Raw genomic sequence first — 20,422 nt, forward strand, 5'->3', positions numbered from 1 at the left:
AAAATGTCATCCTTTGGCTGATGCAGCATTTCTCTATATGGCATACATAGAAAACTTTTTCTCAAATATAGCAATATGGCAAATCTAAGAAATGCTATGGCAAATTAATCAATCAGGACATTTCTTTGGTGATTGAATCTACTATGGGGGACTAAGTTTTAAGAAGAGAAGAAGAACAGACCTTTACTCTCATTAGTGCACACTGAAGAAGAAAATTCTTAAAACCAGAATATCTTAAAACCATAGCACAAGTGATGGATCACTGCATTCTTATTGCAACTTTTCCTATTTTCAAATGTTTGACAAACATCTCTCCAGTTGAAAACTGATTTGAAACAGCTTCAAAATTAGTTTGGAGTAAAAAAACCACTGAAGATGATGGGATTTATACAAAGTTTAAATATAGATAAGCTATCCTAAAATTCAACTTTAAGGAAATTGAACAAAGTTAGGTCCCACCAAGATTTGAAATCAGATTACTGGATTCAAAGTCCAAAGTGCTTACCATTACACCATGGAACCCATTATTAGAGAATCTTCCTCTACTCAATATTGCTGATCTTTGAAATACTGAATGTTCTCCTGTTTTAGGTACATTTGGCATTTTTGTGTTTGCTGATGCTTTTATGTTTGGCCGGTTAGCTCAGTTGGTTAGAGCGTGGTGCTAATAACGCCAAGGTCATGTGTTCGATCCCCATACGGGCCATGTGCTTTTTCTTGTTGTCCTACAAGAAATGCCGAGAAGGGATTTTATCCAGCGGCAATGTGCATGAAGTGTGGGATGAATGCATTGGCTACAGTTAGCAGCCCTTGAAACTTGCTAGAGAACATCATAGACACATACAAAACAGAGAATTTTTAAATCCATGTTAGGAATAAACAAAAATGTCATCCTTTGGCTGATGCAGCATTTCTCTATATGGCATACATAGAAAACTTTTTCTCAAATATAGCAATATGGCAAATCTAAGAAATGCTAAGGCAAATTAATCAATCAGGACATTTATTTGGTGATTGAATCTACTATGGGGGACTAAGTTTTAAGAAGAGAAGAAGAACAGACCTTTACTCTCATTAGTGCACACTGAAGAAGAAAATTCTTAAAACCAGAATATCTTAAAACCATAGCACAAGTGATGGATCACTGCATTCTTATTGCAACTTTTCCTATTTCCAAATGTTTGACAAACATCTCTCCAGTTGAAAACTGATTTGAAACAGTTTCAAAATTAGTTTGGAGTAAAGAAACCACTGAAGATGATGGGATTTATACAAAGTTTAAATATAGATAAGCTATCCTAAAATTCAACTTTAAGGAAATTGAACAAAGTTAGGTCCCACCAAGATTTGAAATCAGATTACTGGATTCAAAGTTCAAAGGGCTCACCATTACACCATGGAACCCATTATTAGAGAGTCTTCCTCTACTCAATATTGCTGATCTTTGAAATACTGAATGTTCTCCTGTTTTAGGTACATTTGGCATTTTTGTGTTTGCTGATGCTTTTATGTTTGGCCGGTTAGCTCAGTTGGTTAGAGCGTGGTGCTAATAACACCAAGGTCATGTGTTCGACCCCATACGGGCCATGTGCTTTTTCTTGTTGTCCTACAAGAAATGCCAAGAAGGGATTTTATCCAGCGGCAAAGTGCATGAAGTGTGGGATGAATGCATTGGCTACAGTTAGCAGCCCTTGAAACTTGCTAGAGAACATCATAGACACATACAAAACAGAGAATTTTTAAATCCATGTTAGGAATAAAGAAAAATGTCATCCTTTGGCTGATGCAGCATTTCTCTATATGGCATACATAGAAAACTTTTTCTCAAATATAGCAATATGGCAAATCTAAGAAATGCTATGGCAAATTAATCAATCAGGACATTTCTTTGGTGATTGAATCTACTATGGGGGACTAAGTTTTAAGAAGAGAAGAAGAACAGACCTTTACTCTCATTAGTGCACACTGAAGAAGAAAATTCTTAAAACCAGAATATCTTAAAACCATAGCACAAGTGATGGATCACTGCATTCTTATTGCAACTTTTCCTATTTTCAAATGTTTGACAAACATCTCTCCAGTTGAAAACTGATTTGAAACAGCTTCAAAATTAGTTTGGAGTAAAAAAACCACTGAAGATGATGGGATTTATACAAAGTTTAAATATAGATAAGCTATCCTAAAATTCAACTTTAAGGAAATTGAACAAAGTTAGGTCCCACCAAGATTTGAAATCAGATTACTGGATTCAAAGTCCAAAGTGCTTACCATTACACCATGGAACCCATTATTAGAGAATCTTCCTCTACTCAATATTGCTGATCTTTGAAATACTGAATGTTCTCCTGTTTTAGGTACATTTGGCATTTTTGTGTTTGCTGATGCTTTTATGTTTGGCCGGTTAGCTCAGTTGGTTAGAGCGTGGTGCTAATAACGCCAAGGTCATGTGTTCGATCCCCATACGGGCCATGTGCTTTTTCTTGTTGTCCTACAAGAAATGCCGAGAAGGGATTTTATCCAGCGGCAATGTGCATGAAGTGTGGGATGAATGCATTGGCTACAGTTAGCAGCCCTTGAAACTTGCTAGAGAACATCATAGACACATACAAAACAGAGAATTTTTAAATCCATGTTAGGAATAAACAAAAATGTCATCCTTTGGCTGATGCAGCATTTCTCTATATGGCATACATAGAAAACTTTTTCTCAAATATAGCAATATGGCAAATCTAAGAAATGCTAAGGCAAATTAATCAATCAGGACATTTATTTGGTGATTGAATCTACTATGGGGGACTAAGTTTTAAGAAGAGAAGAAGAACAGACCTTTACTCTCATTAGTGCACACTGAAGAAGAAAATTCTTAAAACCAGAATATCTTAAAACCATAGCACAAGTGATGGATCACTGCATTCTTATTGCAACTTTTCCTATTTCCAAATGTTTGACAAACATCTCTCCAGTTGAAAACTGATTTGAAACAGTTTCAAAATTAGTTTGGAGTAAAGAAACCACTGAAGATGATGGGATTTATACAAAGTTTAAATATAGATAAGCTATCCTAAAATTCAACTTTAAGGAAATTGAACAAAGTTAGGTCCCACCAAGATTTGAAATCAGATTACTGGATTCAAAGTTCAAAGGGCTCACCATTACACCATGGAACCCATTATTAGAGAGTCTTCCTCTACTCAATATTGCTGATCTTTGAAATACTGAATGTTCTCCTGTTTTAGGTACATTTGGCATTTTTGTGTTTGCTGATGCTTTTATGTTTGGCCGGTTAGCTCAGTTGGTTAGAGCGTGGTGCTAATAACACCAAGGTCATGTGTTCGACCCCATACGGGCCATGTGCTTTTTCTTGTTGTCCTACAAGAAATGCCAAGAAGGGATTTTATCCAGCGGCAAAGTGCATGAAGTGTGGGATGAATGCATTGGCTACAGTTAGCAGCCCTTGAAACTTGCTAGAGAACATCATAGACACATACAAAACAGAGAATTTTTAAATCCATGTTAGGAATAAAGAAAAATGTCATCCTTTGGCTGATGCAGCATTTCTCTATATGGCATACATAGAAAACTTTTTCTCAAATATAGCAATATGGCAAATCTAAGAAATGCTATGGCAAATTAATCAATCAGGACATTTCTTTGGTGATTGAATCTACTATGGGGGACTAAGTTTTAAGAAGAGAAGAAGAACAGACCTTTACTCTCATTAGTGCACACTGAAGAAGAAAATTCTTAAAACCAGAATATCTTAAAACCATAGCACAAGTGATGGATCACTGCATTCTTATTGCAACTTTTCCTATTTTCAAATGTTTGACAAACATCTCTCCAGTTGAAAACTGATTTGAAACAGCTTCAAAATTAGTTTGGAGTAAAAAAACCACTGAAGATGATGGGATTTATACAAAGTTTAAATATAGATAAGCTATCCTAAAATTCAACTTTAAGGAAATTGAACAAAGTTAGGTCCCACCAAGATTTGAAATCAGATTACTGGATTCAAAGTCCAAAGTGCTTACCATTACACCATGGAACCCATTATTAGAGAATCTTCCTCTACTCAATATTGCTGATCTTTGAAATACTGAATGTTCTCCTGTTTTAGGTACATTTGGCATTTTTGTGTTTGCTGATGCTTTTATGTTTGGCCGGTTAGCTCAGTTGGTTAGAGCGTGGTGCTAATAACGCCAAGGTCATGTGTTCGATCCCCATACGGGCCATGTGCTTTTTCTTGTTGTCCTACAAGAAATGCCGAGAAGGGATTTTATCCAGCGGCAATGTGCATGAAGTGTGGGATGAATGCATTGGCTACAGTTAGCAGCCCTTGAAACTTGCTAGAGAACATCATAGACACATACAAAACAGAGAATTTTTAAATCCATGTTAGGAATAAACAAAAATGTCATCCTTTGGCTGATGCAGCATTTCTCTATATGGCATCCATAGAAAACTTTTTCTCAAATATAGCAATATGGCAAATCTAAGAAATGCTAAGGATAATTAATCAATCAGGACATTTATTTGGTGATTGAATCTACTATGGGGGACTAAGTTTTAAGAAGAGAAGAAGAACAGACCTTTACTCTCATTAGTGCACACTGAAGAAGAAAATTCTTAAAACCAGAATATCTTAAAACCATAGCACAAGTGATGGATCACTGCATTCTTATTGCAACTTTTCCTATTTCCAAATGTTTGACAAACATCTCTCCAGTTGAAAACTGATTTGAAACAGTTTCAAAATTAGTTTGGAGTAAAGAAACCACTGAAGATGATGGGATTTATACAAAGTTTAAATATAGATAAGCTATCCTAAAATTCAACTTTAAGGAAATTGAACAAAGTTAGGTCCCACCAAGATTTGAAATCAGATTACTGGATTCAAAGTTCAAAGGGCTCACCATTACACCATGGAACCCATTATTAGAGAATCTTCCTCTACTCAATATTGCTGATCTTTGAAATACTGAATGTTCTCCTGTTTTAGGTACATTTGGCATTTTTGTGTTTGCTGATGCTTTTATGTTTGGCCGGTTAGCTCAGTTGGTTAGAATGTGGTGCTAATAACGCCAAGGTCATGTGTTCGATCCCCATACGGGCCATGTGCTTTTTCTTGTTGTCCTACAAGAAATGCCGAGAAGGGATTTTATCCAGCGGCAATGTGCATGAAGTGTGGGATGAATGCATTGGCTACAGTTAGCAGCCCTTGAAACTTGCTAGAGAACATCATAGACACATACAAAACAGAGAATTTTTAAATCCATGTTAGGAATAAACAAAAATGTCATCCTTTGGCTGATGCAGCATTTCTCTATATGGCATACATAGAAAACTTTTTCTCAAATATAGCAATATGGCAAATCTAAGAAATGCTAAGGCAAATTAATCAATCAGGACATTTATTTGGTGATTGAATCTACTATGGGGGACTAAGTTTTAAGAAGAGAAGAAGAACAGACCTTTACTCTCATTAGTGCACACTGAAGAAGAAAATTCTTAAAACCAGAATATCTTAAAACCATAGCACAAGTGATGGATCACTGCATTCTTATTGCAACTTTTCCTATTTCCAAATGTTTGACAAACATCTCTCCAGTTGAAAACTGATTTGAAACAGTTTCAAAATTAGTTTGGAGTAAAGAAACCACTGAAGATGATGGGATTTATACAAAGTTTAAATATAGATAAGCTATCCTAAAATTCAACTTTAAGGAAATTGAACAAAGTTAGGTCCCACCAAGATTTGAAATCAGATTACTGGATTCAAAGTTCAAAGGGCTCACCATTACACCATGGAACCCATTATTAGAGAATCTTCCTCTACTCAATATTGCTGATCTTTGAAATACTGAATGTTCTCCTGTTTTAGGTACATTTGGCATTTTTGTGTTTGCTGATGCTTTTATGTTTGGCCGGTTAGCTCAGTTGGTTAGAGCGTGGTGCTAATAACGCCAAGGTCATGTGTTCGATCCCCATACGGGCCATGTGCTTTATCTTGTTGTCCTACAAGAAATGCCAAGAAGGGATTTTATCCAGCGGCAAAGTGCATGAAGTGTGGGATGAATGCATTGGCTACAGTTAGCAGCCCTTGAAACTTGCTAGAGAACATCATAGACACATACAAAACAGAGAATTTTTAAATCCATGTTAGGAATAAACAAAAATGTCATCCTTTGGCTGATGCAGCATTTCTCTATATGGCATACATAGAAAACTTTTTCTCAAATATAGCAATATGGCAAATCTAAGAAATGCTAAGGCAAATTAATCAATCAGGACATTTATTTGGTGATTGAATCTACTATGGGGGACTAAGTTTTAAGAAGAGAAGAAGAACAGACCTTTACTCTCATTAGTGCACACTGAAGAAGAAAATTCTTAAAACCAGAATATCTTAAAACCATAGCACAAGTGATGGATCACTGCATTCTTATTGCAACTTTTCCTATTTCCAAATGTTTGACAAACATCTCTCCAGTTGAAAACTGATTTGAAACAGTTTCAAAATTAGTTTGGAGTAAAGAAACTACTGAAGAAGATGGGATTTATACAAAGTTTAAATATAGATAAGCTATCCTAAAATTCAACTTTAAGGAAATTGAATAAAGTTAGGTCCCACCAAGATTTGAAATCAGATTACTGGATTCAAAGTTCAAAGGGCTCACCATTACACCATGGAACCCATTATTAGAGAATCTTCCTCTACTCAATATTAATGATCTTTGAAATACTGAATGTTCTCCTGTTTTAGGTACATTTGGGATTTTTGTGTTTGCTGATGCTTTTATGTTTGGCCGGTTAGCTCAGTTGGTTAGAGCGTGGTGCTAATAACGCCAAGGTCATGTGTTCGATCCCCATACGGGCCATGTGCTTTTTCTTGTTGTCCTACAAGAAATGCCAAGAAGGGATTTTATCCAGCGGCAAAGTGCATGAAGTGTGGGATGAATGCATTGGCTACAGTTAGCAGCCCTTGAAACTTGCTAGAGAACATCATAGACACATACAAAACAGAGAATTTTTAAATCCATGTTAGGAATAAACAAAAATGTCATCCTTTGGCTGATGCAGCATTTCTCTATATGGCATACATAGAAAACTTTTTCTCAAATATAGCAATATGGCAAATCTAAGAAATGCTAAGGCAAATTAATCAATCAGGACATTTATTTGGTGATTGAATCTACTATGGGGGACTAAGTTTTAAGAAGAGAAGAAGAACAGACCTTTACTCTCATTAGTGCACACTGAAGAAGAAAATTCTTAAAACCAGAATATCTTAAAACCATAGCACAAGTGATGGATCACTGCATTCTTATTGCAACTTTTCCTATTTTCAAATGTTTGACAAACATCTCTCCAGTTGAAAACTGATTTGAAACAGCTTCAAAATTAGTTTGGAGTAAAAAAACCACTGAAGATGATGGGATTTATACAAAGTTTAAATATAGATAAGCTATCCTAAAATTCAACTTTAAGGAAATTGAACAAAGTTAGGTCCCACCAAGATTTGAAATCAGATTACTAGATTCAAAGTCCAAAGTGCTTACCATTACACCATGGAACCCATTATTAGAGAGTCTTCCTCTACTCAATATTGCTGATCTTTGAAATACTGAATGTTCTCCTGTTTTAGGTACATTTGGCATTTTTGTGTTTGCTGATGCTTTTATGTTTGGCCGGTTAGCTCAGTTGGTTAGAGCGTGGTGCTAATAACGCCAAGGTCATGTGTTCGATCCCCATACGGGCCATGTGCTTTTTCTTGTTGTCCTACAAGAAATGCCAAGAAGGGATTTTATCCAGCGGCAATGTGCATGAAGTGTGGGATGAATGCATTGGCTACAGTTAGCAGCCCTTGAAACTTGCTAGAGAACATCATAGACACATACAAAACAGAGAATTTTTAAATCCATGTTAGGAATAAACAAAAATGTTATCCTTTGGCTGATGCAGCATTTCTCTATATGGCATACATAGAAAACTTTTTCTCAAATATAGCAATATGGCAAATCTAAGAAATGCTAAGGCAAATTAATCAATCAGGACATTTATTTGGTGATTGAATCTACTATGGGGGACTAAGTTTTAAGAAGAGAAGAAGAACAGACCTTTACTCTCATTAGTGCACACTGAAGAAGAAAATTCTTAAAACCAGAATATCTTAAAACCATAGCACAAGTGATGGATCACTGCATTCTTATTGCAACTTTTCCTATTTTCAAATGTTTGACAAACATCTCTCCAGTTGAAAACTGATTTGAAACAGCTTCAAAATTAGTTTGGAGTAAAAAAACCACTGAAGATGATGGGATTTATACAAAGTTTAAATATAGATAAGCTATCCTAAAATTCAACTTTAAGGAAATTGAACAAAGTTAGGTCCCACCAAGATTTGAAATCAGATTACTAGATTCAAAGTCCAAAGTGCTTACCATTACACCATGGAACCCATTATTAGAGAATCTTCCTCTACTCAATATTGCTGATCTTTGAAATTCTGAATCTTCTCTTGTTTTAGGTACATTTGGCATTTTTGTGTTTGCTGATGCTTTTATGTTTGGCCGGTTAGCTCAGTTGGTTAGAGCGTGGTGCTAATAACACCAAAGTCATGTGTTCGATCCCCATACGGGCCATGTGCTTTTTCTTGTTGTCCTACAAGAAATGCCAAGAAGGGATTTTATCCAGCGGCAAAGTGCATGAAGTGTGGGATGAATGCATTGGCTACAGTTAGCAGCCCTTGAAACTTGATAGAGAACATCATAGACACATACAAAACAGAGAATTTTTAAATCCATGTTAGGAATAAACAAAAATGTCATCCTTTGGCTGATGCAGCATTTCTCTATATGGCATACATAGAAAACTTTTTCTCAAATATAGCAATATGGCAAATCTAAGAAATGCTAAGGCAAATTAATCAATCAGGACATTTATTTGGTGATTGAATCTACTATGGGGGACTAAGTTTTAAGAAGAGAAGAAGAACAGACCTTTACTCTCATTAGTGCACACTGAAGAAGAAAATTCTTAAAACCAGAATATCTTAAAACCATAGCACAAGTGATGGATCACTGCATTCTTATTGCAACTTTTCCTATTTTCAAATGTTTGACAAACATCTCTCCAGTTGAAAACTGATTTGAAACAGCTTCAAAATTAGTTTGGAGTAAAAAAACCACTGAAGATGATGGGATTTATACAAAGTTTAAATATAGATAAGCTATCCTAAAGTTCAACTTTAAGGAAATTGAACAAAGTTAGGTCCCACCAAGATTTGAAATCAGATTACTAGATTCAAAGTCCAAAGTGCTTACCATTACACCATGGAACCCATTATTAGAGAATCTTCCTCTACTCAATATTGCTGATCTTTGAAATTCTGAATCTTCTCTTGTTTTAGGTACATTTGGCATTTTTGTGTTTGCTGATGCTTTTTTGTTTGGCCGGTTAGCTCAGTTGGTTAGAGCGTGGTGCTAATAACACCAAGGTCATGTGTTCGATCCCCATACGGGCCATGTGCTTTTTCTTGTTGTCCTGCAAGAAATGCCAAGAAGGGATTTTATCCAGCGGCAAAGTGCATGAAGTGTGGGATGAATGCATTGGCTACAGTTAGCAGCCCTTGAAACTTGCTAGAGAACATCATAGACACATACAAAACAGAGAATTTTTAAATCCATGTTAGGAATAAACAAAAATGTCATCCTTTGGCTGATGCAGCATTTCTCTATATGGCATACATAGAAAACTTTTTCTCAAATATAGCAATATGGCAAATCTAAGAAATGCTAAGGCTAATTAATCAATCAGGACATTTATTTGGTGATTGAATCTACTATGGGGGACTAAGTTTTAAGAAGAGAAGAAGAACAGACCTTTACTCTCATTAGTGCACACTGAAGAAGAAAATTCTTAAAACCAGAATATCTTAAAACCATAGCACAAGTGATGGATCACTGCATTCTTATTGCAACTTTTCCTATTTTCAAATGTTTGACAAACATCTCTCCAGTTGAAAACTGATTTGAAACAGTTTCGAAATTAGTTTGGAGTAAAGAAACCACTGTAGATGATGGTATTTATACAAAGTTTAAATATAGATAAGCTATCCTAAAATTCAACTTTAAGGAAATTGAACAAAGTTAGGTCCCACCAAGATTTGAAATCAGATTAATGGATTAAAAGTTCAAAGGGCTCACCATTACACCATGGAACCCATTATTAGAGAGTCTTCCTCTACTCAATATTGCTGATCTTTGAAATACTGAATGTTCTCCTGTTTTAGGTACATTTGGCATTTTTGTGTTTGTTGATGCTTTTATGTTTGGCCGGTTAGCTCAGTTGGTTAGAGTGTGGTGCTAATAACACCAAGGTCATGTGTTCGATCCCCATATGGGCCATGTGCTTTTTCATGTTGTCCTACAAGAAATGCCAAGAAGGGATTTTATCCAGCGGCAAAGTGCATGAAGTGTGGGATGAATGCATTGGCTACAGTTAGCAGCCCTTGAAACTTGCTAGAGAACATCATAGACACATACAAAACAGAGAATTTTTAAATCCATGTTAGGAATAAACAAAAATGTCATCCTTTGGCTGATGCAGCATTTCTCTATATGGCATACATAGAAAACTTTTTCTCAAATATAGCAATATGGCAAATCTAAGAAATGCTAAGGCAAATTAATCAATCAGGACATTTATTTGGTGATTGAATCTACTATGGGGGACTAAGTTTTAAGAAGAGAAGAAGAACAGACCTTTACTCTCATTAGTGCACACTGAAGAAGAAAATTCTTAAAACTAGAATATCTTAAAACCATAGCACAAGTGATGGATCACTGCATTCTTATTGCAACTTTTCCTATTTTCAAATGTTTGACAAACATCTCTCCAGTTGAAAACTGACTTGAAACAGTTTCAAAATTAGTTTGGAGTAAAGAAACCACTGAAGATGATGGGATTTATACAAAGTTTAAATATAGATAAGCTATCCTAAAATTCAACTTTAAGGAAATTGAACAAAGTTAGGTCCCACCAAGATTTGAAATCAGATTACTGGATTCAAAGTCCAAAGTGCTTACCATTACACCATGGAACCCATTATTAGAGAATCTTCCTCTACTCAATATTGCTGATCTTTGACATACTGAATGTTCTCCTGTTTTAGGTACATTTGGCATTTTTGTGTTTGCTGATGCTTTTATGTTTGGCCAGTTAGCTCAGTTGGTTAGAGCATGGTGCTAATAACGCCAAGGTCATGTGTTCGTTCCCCATACGGGCCATGTGCTTTTTCTTGTTGTCCTACAAGAAATGCCAAGAAGGGATTTTATCCAGCGGCAAAGTGCATGAAGTGTGGGATGAATGCATTGGCTACAGTAAGCAGCCCTTGAAACTTGCTAGAGAACATCATAGACACATACAAAACAGAGAATTTTTAAATCCATGTTAGGAATAAACAAAAATGTCATCCTTTGGCTGATGCAGCATTTCTCTATATGGCATACATAGAAAACTTTTTCTCAAATATAGCAATATGGCAAATCTAAGAAATGCTAAGGATAATTAATCAATCAGGACATTTATTTGGTGATTGAATCTACTATGGGGGACTAAGTTTTAAGAAGAGAAGAAGAACAGACCTTTACTCTCATTAGTGCACACTGAAGAAGAAAATTCTTAAAACCAGAATATCTTAAAACCATAGCACAAGTGATGGATCACTGCATTCTTATTGCAACTTTTCCTATTTTCAAATGTTTGACAAACATCTCTCCAGTTGAAAACTGATTTGAAACAGTTTCAAAATTAGTTTGGAGTAAAGAAACCACTGAAGATGATGGGATTTATACAAAGTTTAAATATAGATAAGCTATCCTAAAATTCAACTTTAAGGAAATTGAACAAAGTTAGGTCCCACCAAGATTTGAAATCAGATTACTGGATTCAAAGTTCAAAGGGCTCACCATTACACCATGGAACCCATTATTAGAGAGTCTTCCTCTACTCAATATTGCTGATCTTTGAAATACTGAATGTTCTCCTGTTTTAGGTACATTTGGCATTTTTGTGTTTGCTGATGCTTTTATGTTTGGCCGGTTAGCTCAGTTGGTTAGAGCGTGGTGCTAATAACACCAAGGTCATGTGTTCGACCCCATACGGGCCATGTGCTTTTTCTTGTTGTCCTACAAGAAATGCCAAGAAGGGATTTTATCCAGCGGCAAAGTGCATGAAGTGTGGGATGAATGCATTGGCTACAGTTAGCAGCCCTTGAAACTTGCTAGAGAACATCATAGACACATACAAAACAGAGAATTTTTAAATCCATGTTAGGAATAAAGAAAAATGTCATCCTTTGGCTGATGCAGCATTTCTCTATATGGCATACATAGAAAACTTTTTCTCAAATATAGCAATATGGCAAATCTAAGAAATGCTATGGCAAATTAATCAATCAGGACATTTCTTTGGTGATTGAATCTACTATGGGGGACTAAGTTTTAAGAAGAGAAGAAGAACAGACCTTTACTCTCATTAGTGCACACTGAAGAAGAAAATTCTTAAAACCAGAATATCTTAAAACCATAGCACAAGTGATGGATCACTGCATTCTTATTGCAACTTTTCCTATTTTCAAATGTTTGACAAACATCTCTCCAGTTGAAAACTGATTTGAAACAGCTTCAAAATTAGTTTGGAGTAAAAAAACCACTGAAGATGATGGGATTTATACAAAGTTTAAATATAGATAAGCTATCCTAAAATTCAACTTTAAGGAAATTGAACAAAGTTAGGTCCCACCAAGATTTGAAATCAGATTACTGGATTCAAAGTCCAAAGTGCTTACCATTACACCATGGAACCCATTATTAGAGAATCTTCCTCTACTCAATATTGCTGATCTTTGAAATACTGAATGTTCTCCTGTTTTAGGTACATTTGGCATTTTTGTGTTTGCTGATGCTTTTATGTTTGGCCGGTTAGCTCAGTTGGTTAGAGCGTGGTGCTAATAACGCCAAGGTCATGTGTTCGCTCCCCATACGGGCCATGTGCTTTTTCTTGTTGTCCTACAAGAAATGCCGAGAAGGGATTTTATCCAGCGGCAATGTGCATGAAGTGTGGGATGAATGCATTGGCTACAGTTAGCAGCCCTTGAAACTTGCTAGAGAACATCATAGACACATACAAAACAGAGAATTTTTAAATCCATGTTAGGAATAAACAAAAATGTCATCCTTTGGCTGATGCAGCATTTCTCTATATGGCATACATAGAAAACTTTTTCTCAAATATAGCAATATGGCAAATCTAAGAAATGCTAAGGATAATTAATCAATCAGGACATTTATTTGGTGATTGAATCTACTATGGGGGACTAAGTTTTAAGAAGAGAAGAAGAACAGACCTTTACTCTCATTAGTGCACACTGAAGAAGAAAATTCTTAAAACCAGAATATCTTAAAACCATAGCACAAGTGATGGATCACTGCATTCTTATTGCAACTTTTCCTATTTTCAAATGTTTGACAAACATCTCTCCAGTTGAAAACTGATTTGAAACAGTTTCAAAATTAGTTTGGAGTAAAGAAACCACTGAAGATGATGGGATTTATACAAAGTTTAAATATAGATAAGCTATCCTAAAATTCAACTTTAAGGAAATTGAACAAAGTTAGGTCCCACCAAGATTTGAAATCAGATTACTGGATTCAAAGTTCAAAGGGCTCACCATTACACCATGGAACCCATTATTAGAGAGTCTTCCTCTACTCAATATTGCTGATCTTTGAAATACTGAATGTTCTCCTGTTTTAGGTACATTTGGCATTTTTGTGTTTGCTGATGCTTTTATGTTTGGCCGGTTAGCTCAGTTGGTTAGAGCGTGGTGCTAATAACACCAAGGTCATGTGTTCGATCCCCATATGGGCCATGTGCTTTTTCTTGTTGTCCTACAAGAAATGCCAAGAAGGGATTTTATCCAGCGGCAAAGTGCATGAAGTGTGGGATGAATGCATTGGCTACAGTTAGCAGCCCTTGAAACTTGCTAGAGAACATCATAGACACATACAAAACAGAGAATTTTTAAATCCATGTTAGGAATAAACAAAAATGTCATCCTTTGGCTGATGCAGCATTTCTCTATATGGCATACATAGAAAACTTTTTCTCAAATATAGCAATATGGCAAATCTAAGAAATGCTAAGGATAATTAATCAATCAGGACATTTATTTGGTGATTGAATCTACTATGGGGGACTAAGTTTTAAGAAGAGAAGAAGAACAGACCTTTACTCTCATTAGTGCACACTGAAGAAGAAAATTCTTAAAACCAGAATATCTTAAAACCATAGCACAAGTGATGGATCACTGCATTCTTATTGCAACTTTTCCTATTTTCAAATGTTTGACAAACATCTCTCCAGTTGAAAACTGATTTGAAACAGCTTCAAAATTAGTTTGGAGTAAAAAAACCACTGAAGATGATGGGATTTATACAAAGTTTAAATATAGATAAGCTATCCTAAAATTCAACTTTAAGGAAATTGAACAAAGTTAGGTCCCACCAAGATTTGAAATCAGATTACTGGATTCAAAGTCCAAAGTGCTTACCATTACACCATGGAACCCATTATTAGAGAATCTTCCTCTACTCAATATTGCTGATCTTTGAAATACTGAATGTTCTCCTGTTTTAGGTACATTTGGCATTTTTGTGTTTGCTGATGCTTTTATGTTTGGCCGGTTAGCTCAGTTGGTTAGAGCATGGTGCTAATAACGCCATGGTCATTTGTTCGATCCCCATACAGGCCATGTGCTTTTTCTTGTTGTCCTACAAGAAATGCCAAGAAGGGATTTTATCCAGCGGCAAAGTGCATGAAGTGTGGGATGAATGCATTGGCTACAGTTATCAGCCCTTGAAACTTGCAAGAGAACATCATAGACACATACAAAACAGAGAATTTTTAAATCCATGTTAGGAATAAACAAAAATGTCATCCTTTGGCTGATGCAGCATTTCTCTATATGGCATACATAGAAAACTTTTTCTCAAATATAGCAATATGGCAAATCTAAGAAATGCTAAGGATAATTAATCAATCAGGACATTTATTTGGTGATTGAATCTACTATGGGGGACTAAGTTTTAAGAAGAGAAGAAGAACAGACCTTTACTCTCATTAGTGCACACTGAAGAAGAAAATTCTTAAAACCAGAATATCTTAAAACCATAGCACAAGTGATGGATCACTGCATTCTTATTGCAACTTTTCCTATTTTCAAATGTTTGACAAACATCTCTCCAGTTGAAAACTGATTTGAAACAGCTTCAAAATTAGTTTGGAGTAAAAAAACCACTGAAGATGATGGGATTTATACAAAGTTTAAATATAGATAAGCTATCCTAAAATTCAACTTTAAGGAAATTGAACAAAGTTAGGTCCCACCAAGATTTGAAATCAGATTACTGGATTCAAAGTCCAAAGTGCTTACCATTACACCATGGAACCCATTATTAGAGAATCTTCCTCTACTCAATATTGCTGATCTTTGAAATACTGAATGTTCTCCTGTTTTAGGTACATTTGGCATTTTTGTGTTTGCTGATGCTTTTATGTTTGGCCGGTTAGCTCAGTTGGTTAGAGCGTGGTGCTAATAACGCCAAGGTCATGTGTTCGATCCCCATACGGGCCATGTGCTTTTTCTTGTTGTCCTACAAGAAATGCCGAGAAGGGATTTTATCCAGCGGCAATGTGCATGAAGTGTGGGATGAATGCATTGGCTACAGTTAGCAGCCCTTGAAACTTGCTAGAGAACATCATAGACACATACAAAACAGAGAATTTTTAAATCCATGTTAGGAATAAACAAAAATGTCATCCTTTGGCTGATGCAGCATTTCTCTATATGGCATACATAGAAAACTTTTTCTCAAATATAGCAATATGGCAAATCTAAGAAATGCTAAGGCAAATTAATCAATCAGGACATTTATTTGGTGATTGAATCTACTATGGGGGACTAAGTTTTAAGAAGAGAAGAAGAACAGACCTTTACTCTCATTAGTGCACACTGAAGAAGAAAATTCTTAAAACCAGAATATCTTAAAACCATAGCACAAGTGATGGATCACTGCATTCTTATTGCAACTTTTCCTATTTCCAAATGTTTGACAAACATCTCTCCAGTTGAAAACTGATTTGAAACAGTTTCAAAATTAGTTTGGAGTAAAGAAACCACTGAAGATGATGGGATTTATACAAAGTTTAAATATAGATAAGCTATCCTAAAATTCAACTTTAAGGAAATTGAACAAAGTTAGGTCCCACCAAGATTTGAAATCAGATTACTGGATTCAAAGTTCAAAGGGCTCACCATTACACCATGGAACCCATTATTAGAGAGTCTTCCTCTACTCAATATTGCTGATCTTTGAAATACTGAATGTTCTCCTGTTTTAGGTACATTTGGCATTTTTGTGTTTGCTGATGCTTTTATGTTTGGCCGGTTAGCTCAGTTGGTTAGAGCGTGGTGCTAATAACACCAAGGTCATGTGTTCGACCCCATACGGGCCATGTGCTTTTTCTTGTTGTCCTACAAGAAATGCCAAGAAGGGATTTTATCCAGCGGCAAAGTGCATGAAGTGTGGGATGAATGCATTGGCTACAGTTAGCAGCCCTTGAAACTTGCTAGAGAACATCATAGACACATACAAAACAGAGAATTTTTAAATCCATGTTAGGAATAAAGAAAAATGTCATCCTTTGGCTGATGCAGCATTTCTCTATATGGCATACATAGAAAACTTTTTCTCAAATATAGCAATATGGCAAATCTAAGAAATGCTATGGCAAATTAATCAATCAGGACATTTCTTTGGTGATTGAATCTACTATGGGGGACTAAGTTTTAAGAAGAGAAGAAGAACAGACCTTTACTCTCATTAGTGCACACTGAAGAAGAAAATTCTTAAAACCAGAATATCTTAAAACCATAGCACAAGTGATGGATCACTGCATTCTTATTGCAACTTTTCCTATTTTCAAATGTTTGACAAACATCTCTCCAGTTGAAAACTGATTTGAAACAGCTTCAAAATTAGTTTGGAGTAAAAAAACCACTGAAGATGATGGGATTTATACAAAGTTTAAATATAGATAAGCTATCCTAAAATTCAACTTTAAGGAAATTGAACAAAGTTAGGTCCCACCAAGATTTGAAATCAGATTACTGGATTCAAAGTCCAAAGTGCTTACCATTACACCATGGAACCCATTATTAGAGAATCTTCCTCTACTCAATATTGCTGATCTTTGAAATACTGAATGTTCTCCTGTTTTAGGTACATTTGGCATTTTTGTGTTTGCTGATGCTTTTATGTTTGGCCGGTTAGCTCAGTTGGTTAGAGCGTGGTGCTAATAACGCCAAGGTCATGTGTTCGCTCCCCATACGGGCCATGTGCTTTTTCTTGTTGTCCTACAAGAAATGCCGAGAAGGGATTTTATCCAGCGGCAATGTGCATGAAGTGTGGGATGAATGCATTGGCTACAGTTAGCAGCCCTTGAAACTTGCTAGAGAACATCATAGACACATACAAAACAGAGAATTTTTAAATCCATGTTAGGAATAAACAAAAATGTCATCCTTTGGCTGATGCAGCATTTCTCTATATGGCATACATAGAAAACTTTTTCTCAAATATAGCAATATGGCAAATCTAAGAAATGCTAAGGATAATTAATCAATCAGGACATTTATTTGGTGATTGAATCTACTATGGGGGACTAAGTTTTAAGAAGAGAAGAAGAACAGACCTTTACTCTCATTAGTGCACACTGAAGAAGAAAATTCTTAAAACCAGAATATCTTAAAACCATAGCACAAGTGATGGATCACTGCATTCTTATTGCAACTTTTCCTATTTTCAAATGTTTGACAAACATCTCTCCAGTTGAAAACTGATTTGAAACAGCTTCAAAATTAGTTTGGAGTAAAAAAACCACTGAAGATGATGGGATTTATACAAAGTTTAAATATAGATAAGCTATCCTAAAATTCAACTTTAAGGAAATTGAACAAAGTTAGGTCCCACCAAGATTTGAAATCAGATTACTGGATTCAAAGTCCAAAGTGCATACCATTACACCATGGAACCCATTATTAGAGAATCTTCCTCTACTCAATATTGCTGATCTTTGAAATACTGAATGTTCTCCTGTTTTAGGTACATTTGGCATTTTTGTGTTTGCTGATGCTTTTATGTTTGGCCGGTTAGCTCAGTTGGTTAGAGCGTGGTGCTAATAACGCCAAGGTCATGTGTTCGATCCCCATACGGGCCATGTGCTTTTTCTTGTTGTCCTACAAGAAATGCCGAGAAGGGATTTTATCCAGCGGCAATGTGCATGAAGTGTGGGATGAATGCATTGGCTACAGTTAGCAGCCCTTGAAACTTGCTAGAGAACATCATAGACACATACAAGACAGAGAATTTTTAAATCCATGTTAGGAATAAACAAAAATGTCATCCTTTGGCTGATGCAGCATTTCTCTATATGGCATACATAGAAAACTTTTTCTCAAATATAGCAATATGGCAAATCTAAGAAATGCTAAGGCAAATTAATCAATCAGGACATTTATTTGGTGATTGAATCTACTATGGGGGACTAAGTTTTAAGAAGAGAAGAAGAACAGACCTTTACTCTCATTAGTGCACACTGAAGAAGAAAATTCTTAAAACCAGAATATCTTAAAACCATAGCACAAGTGATGGATCACTGCATTCTTATTGCAACTTTTCCTATTTCCAAATGTTTGACAAACATCTCTCCAGTTGAAAACTGATTTGAAACAGTTTCAAAATTAGTTTGGAGTAAAGAAACCACTGAAGATGATGGGATTTATACAAAGTTTAAATATAGATAAGCTATCCTAAAATTCAACTTTAAGGAAATTGAACAAAGTTAGGTCCCACCAAGATTTGAAATCAGATTACTGGATTCAAAGTTCAAAGGGCTCACCATTACACCATGGAACCCATTATTAGAGAATCTTCCTCTTCTCAATATTGCTGATCTTTGAAATACTGAATGTTCTCCTGTTTTAGGTTCATTTGGCATTTTTATGTTTGCTGATGCTTTTATGTTTGGCCGGTTAGCTCAGTTGGTTAGAGCGTGGTGCTAATAACGCCAAGGTCATGTGTTCGATCCCCATACGGGCCATGTGCTTTTTCTTGTTGTCCTACAAGAAATGCCAAGAAGGGATTTTATCCAGCGGCAATGTGCATGAAGTGTGGGATGAATGCATTGGCTACAGTTAGCAGCCTTTGAAACTTGCTAGAGAACATCATAGACACATACAAAACAGAGAATTTTTAAATCCATGTTAGGAATAAACAAAAATGTTATCCTTTGGCTGATGCAGCATTTCTCTATATGGCATACATAGAAAACTTTTTCTCAAATATAGCAATATGGCAAATCTAAGAAATGCTAAGGCAAATTAATCAATCAGGACATTTATTTGGTGATTGAATCTACTATGGGGGACTAAGTTTTAAGAAGAGAAGAAGAACAGACCTTTACTCTCATTAGTGCACACTGAAGAAGAAAATTCTTAAAACCAGAATATCTTAAAACCATAGCACAAGTGATGGATCACTGCATTCTTATTGCAACTTTTCCTATTTTCAAATGTTTGACAAACATCTCTCCAGTTGAAAACTGATTTGAAACAGCTTCAAAATTAGTTTGGAGTAAAAAAACCACTGAAGATGATGGGATTTATACAAAGTTTAAATATAGATAAGCTATCCTAAAATTCAACTTTAAGGAAATTGAACAAAGTTAGGTCCCACCAAGATTTGAAATCAGATTACTAGATTCAAAGTCCAAAGTGCTTACCATTACACCATGGAACCCATTATTAGAGAGTCTTCCTCTACTCAATATTGCTGATCTTTGAAATACTGAATGTTCTTCTGTTTTAGGTACATTTGGCATTTTTGTGTTTGCTGATGCTTTTATGTTTGGCCGGTTAGCTCAGTTGGTTAGAGCGGGGTGCTAATAACGCCAAGGTCATGTGTTCGATCCCCATACGGGCCATGTGCTTTTTCTTGTTATCCTACAAGAAATGCCAAGAATGGATTTTATCCAGCGGCAATGTGCATGAAGTGTGGGATGAATGCATTGGCTACAGTTAGCAGCCCTTGAAACTTGCTAGAGAACATCATAGACACATACAATACAGAGAATTTTTAAATCCATGTTAGGAATAAACAAAAATGTCATCCTTTGGCTGATGCAGCATTTCTCTATATGGCATACATAGAAAACTTTTTCTCAAATATAGCAATATGGCAAATCTAAGAAATGCTAAGGCAAATTAATCAATCAGGACATTTATTTGGTGATTGAATCT

At 35.7% G+C, this 20,422-nt stretch overlaps 9 non-coding genes across 9 annotated transcripts; all 9 read left to right on the top strand.

Annotated features, from left to right (window-relative positions):
• The first annotated feature begins 632 nt into the window (after window positions 1-632).
• On the top strand, window positions 633-706 carry TRNAI-AAU (transfer RNA isoleucine (anticodon AAU)). The gene has a single exon. It is a non-coding gene; the product is annotated as a tRNA-Ile (tRNA).
• Window positions 707-2,395: 1,689 nt separating this feature from the next.
• Window positions 2,396-2,469, top strand: TRNAI-AAU (transfer RNA isoleucine (anticodon AAU)). Its single transcript has one exon. It is a non-coding gene; the product is annotated as a tRNA-Ile (tRNA).
• Window positions 2,470-4,158: 1,689 nt separating this feature from the next.
• On the top strand, window positions 4,159-4,232 carry TRNAI-AAU (transfer RNA isoleucine (anticodon AAU)). The gene has a single exon. It is a non-coding gene; the product is annotated as a tRNA-Ile (tRNA).
• A 1,690-nt stretch (window positions 4,233-5,922) lies between these two features.
• TRNAI-AAU (transfer RNA isoleucine (anticodon AAU)) lies at window positions 5,923-5,996 on the top strand. The gene has a single exon. It is a non-coding gene; the product is annotated as a tRNA-Ile (tRNA).
• An 808-nt stretch (window positions 5,997-6,804) lies between these two features.
• Window positions 6,805-6,878, top strand: TRNAI-AAU (transfer RNA isoleucine (anticodon AAU)). Its single transcript has one exon. It is a non-coding gene; the product is annotated as a tRNA-Ile (tRNA).
• An 808-nt stretch (window positions 6,879-7,686) lies between these two features.
• Window positions 7,687-7,760, top strand: TRNAI-AAU (transfer RNA isoleucine (anticodon AAU)). The gene has a single exon. It is a non-coding gene; the product is annotated as a tRNA-Ile (tRNA).
• Window positions 7,761-15,623: 7,863 nt separating this feature from the next.
• On the top strand, window positions 15,624-15,697 carry TRNAI-AAU (transfer RNA isoleucine (anticodon AAU)). Its single transcript has one exon. It is a non-coding gene; the product is annotated as a tRNA-Ile (tRNA).
• A 2,571-nt stretch (window positions 15,698-18,268) lies between these two features.
• On the top strand, window positions 18,269-18,342 carry TRNAI-AAU (transfer RNA isoleucine (anticodon AAU)). The gene has a single exon. It is a non-coding gene; the product is annotated as a tRNA-Ile (tRNA).
• An 808-nt stretch (window positions 18,343-19,150) lies between these two features.
• Window positions 19,151-19,224, top strand: TRNAI-AAU (transfer RNA isoleucine (anticodon AAU)). The gene has a single exon. It is a non-coding gene; the product is annotated as a tRNA-Ile (tRNA).
• Window positions 19,225-20,422: the final 1,198 nt, after the last annotated feature.

Source organism: Taudactylus pleione, unplaced genomic scaffold (assembly GCF_031769625.1).
Source record: "Taudactylus pleione unplaced genomic scaffold, aTauple2 ptg000085l, whole genome shotgun sequence".
Taxonomy (NCBI): Eukaryota; Metazoa; Chordata; class Amphibia; order Anura; family Myobatrachidae; genus Taudactylus; species Taudactylus pleione.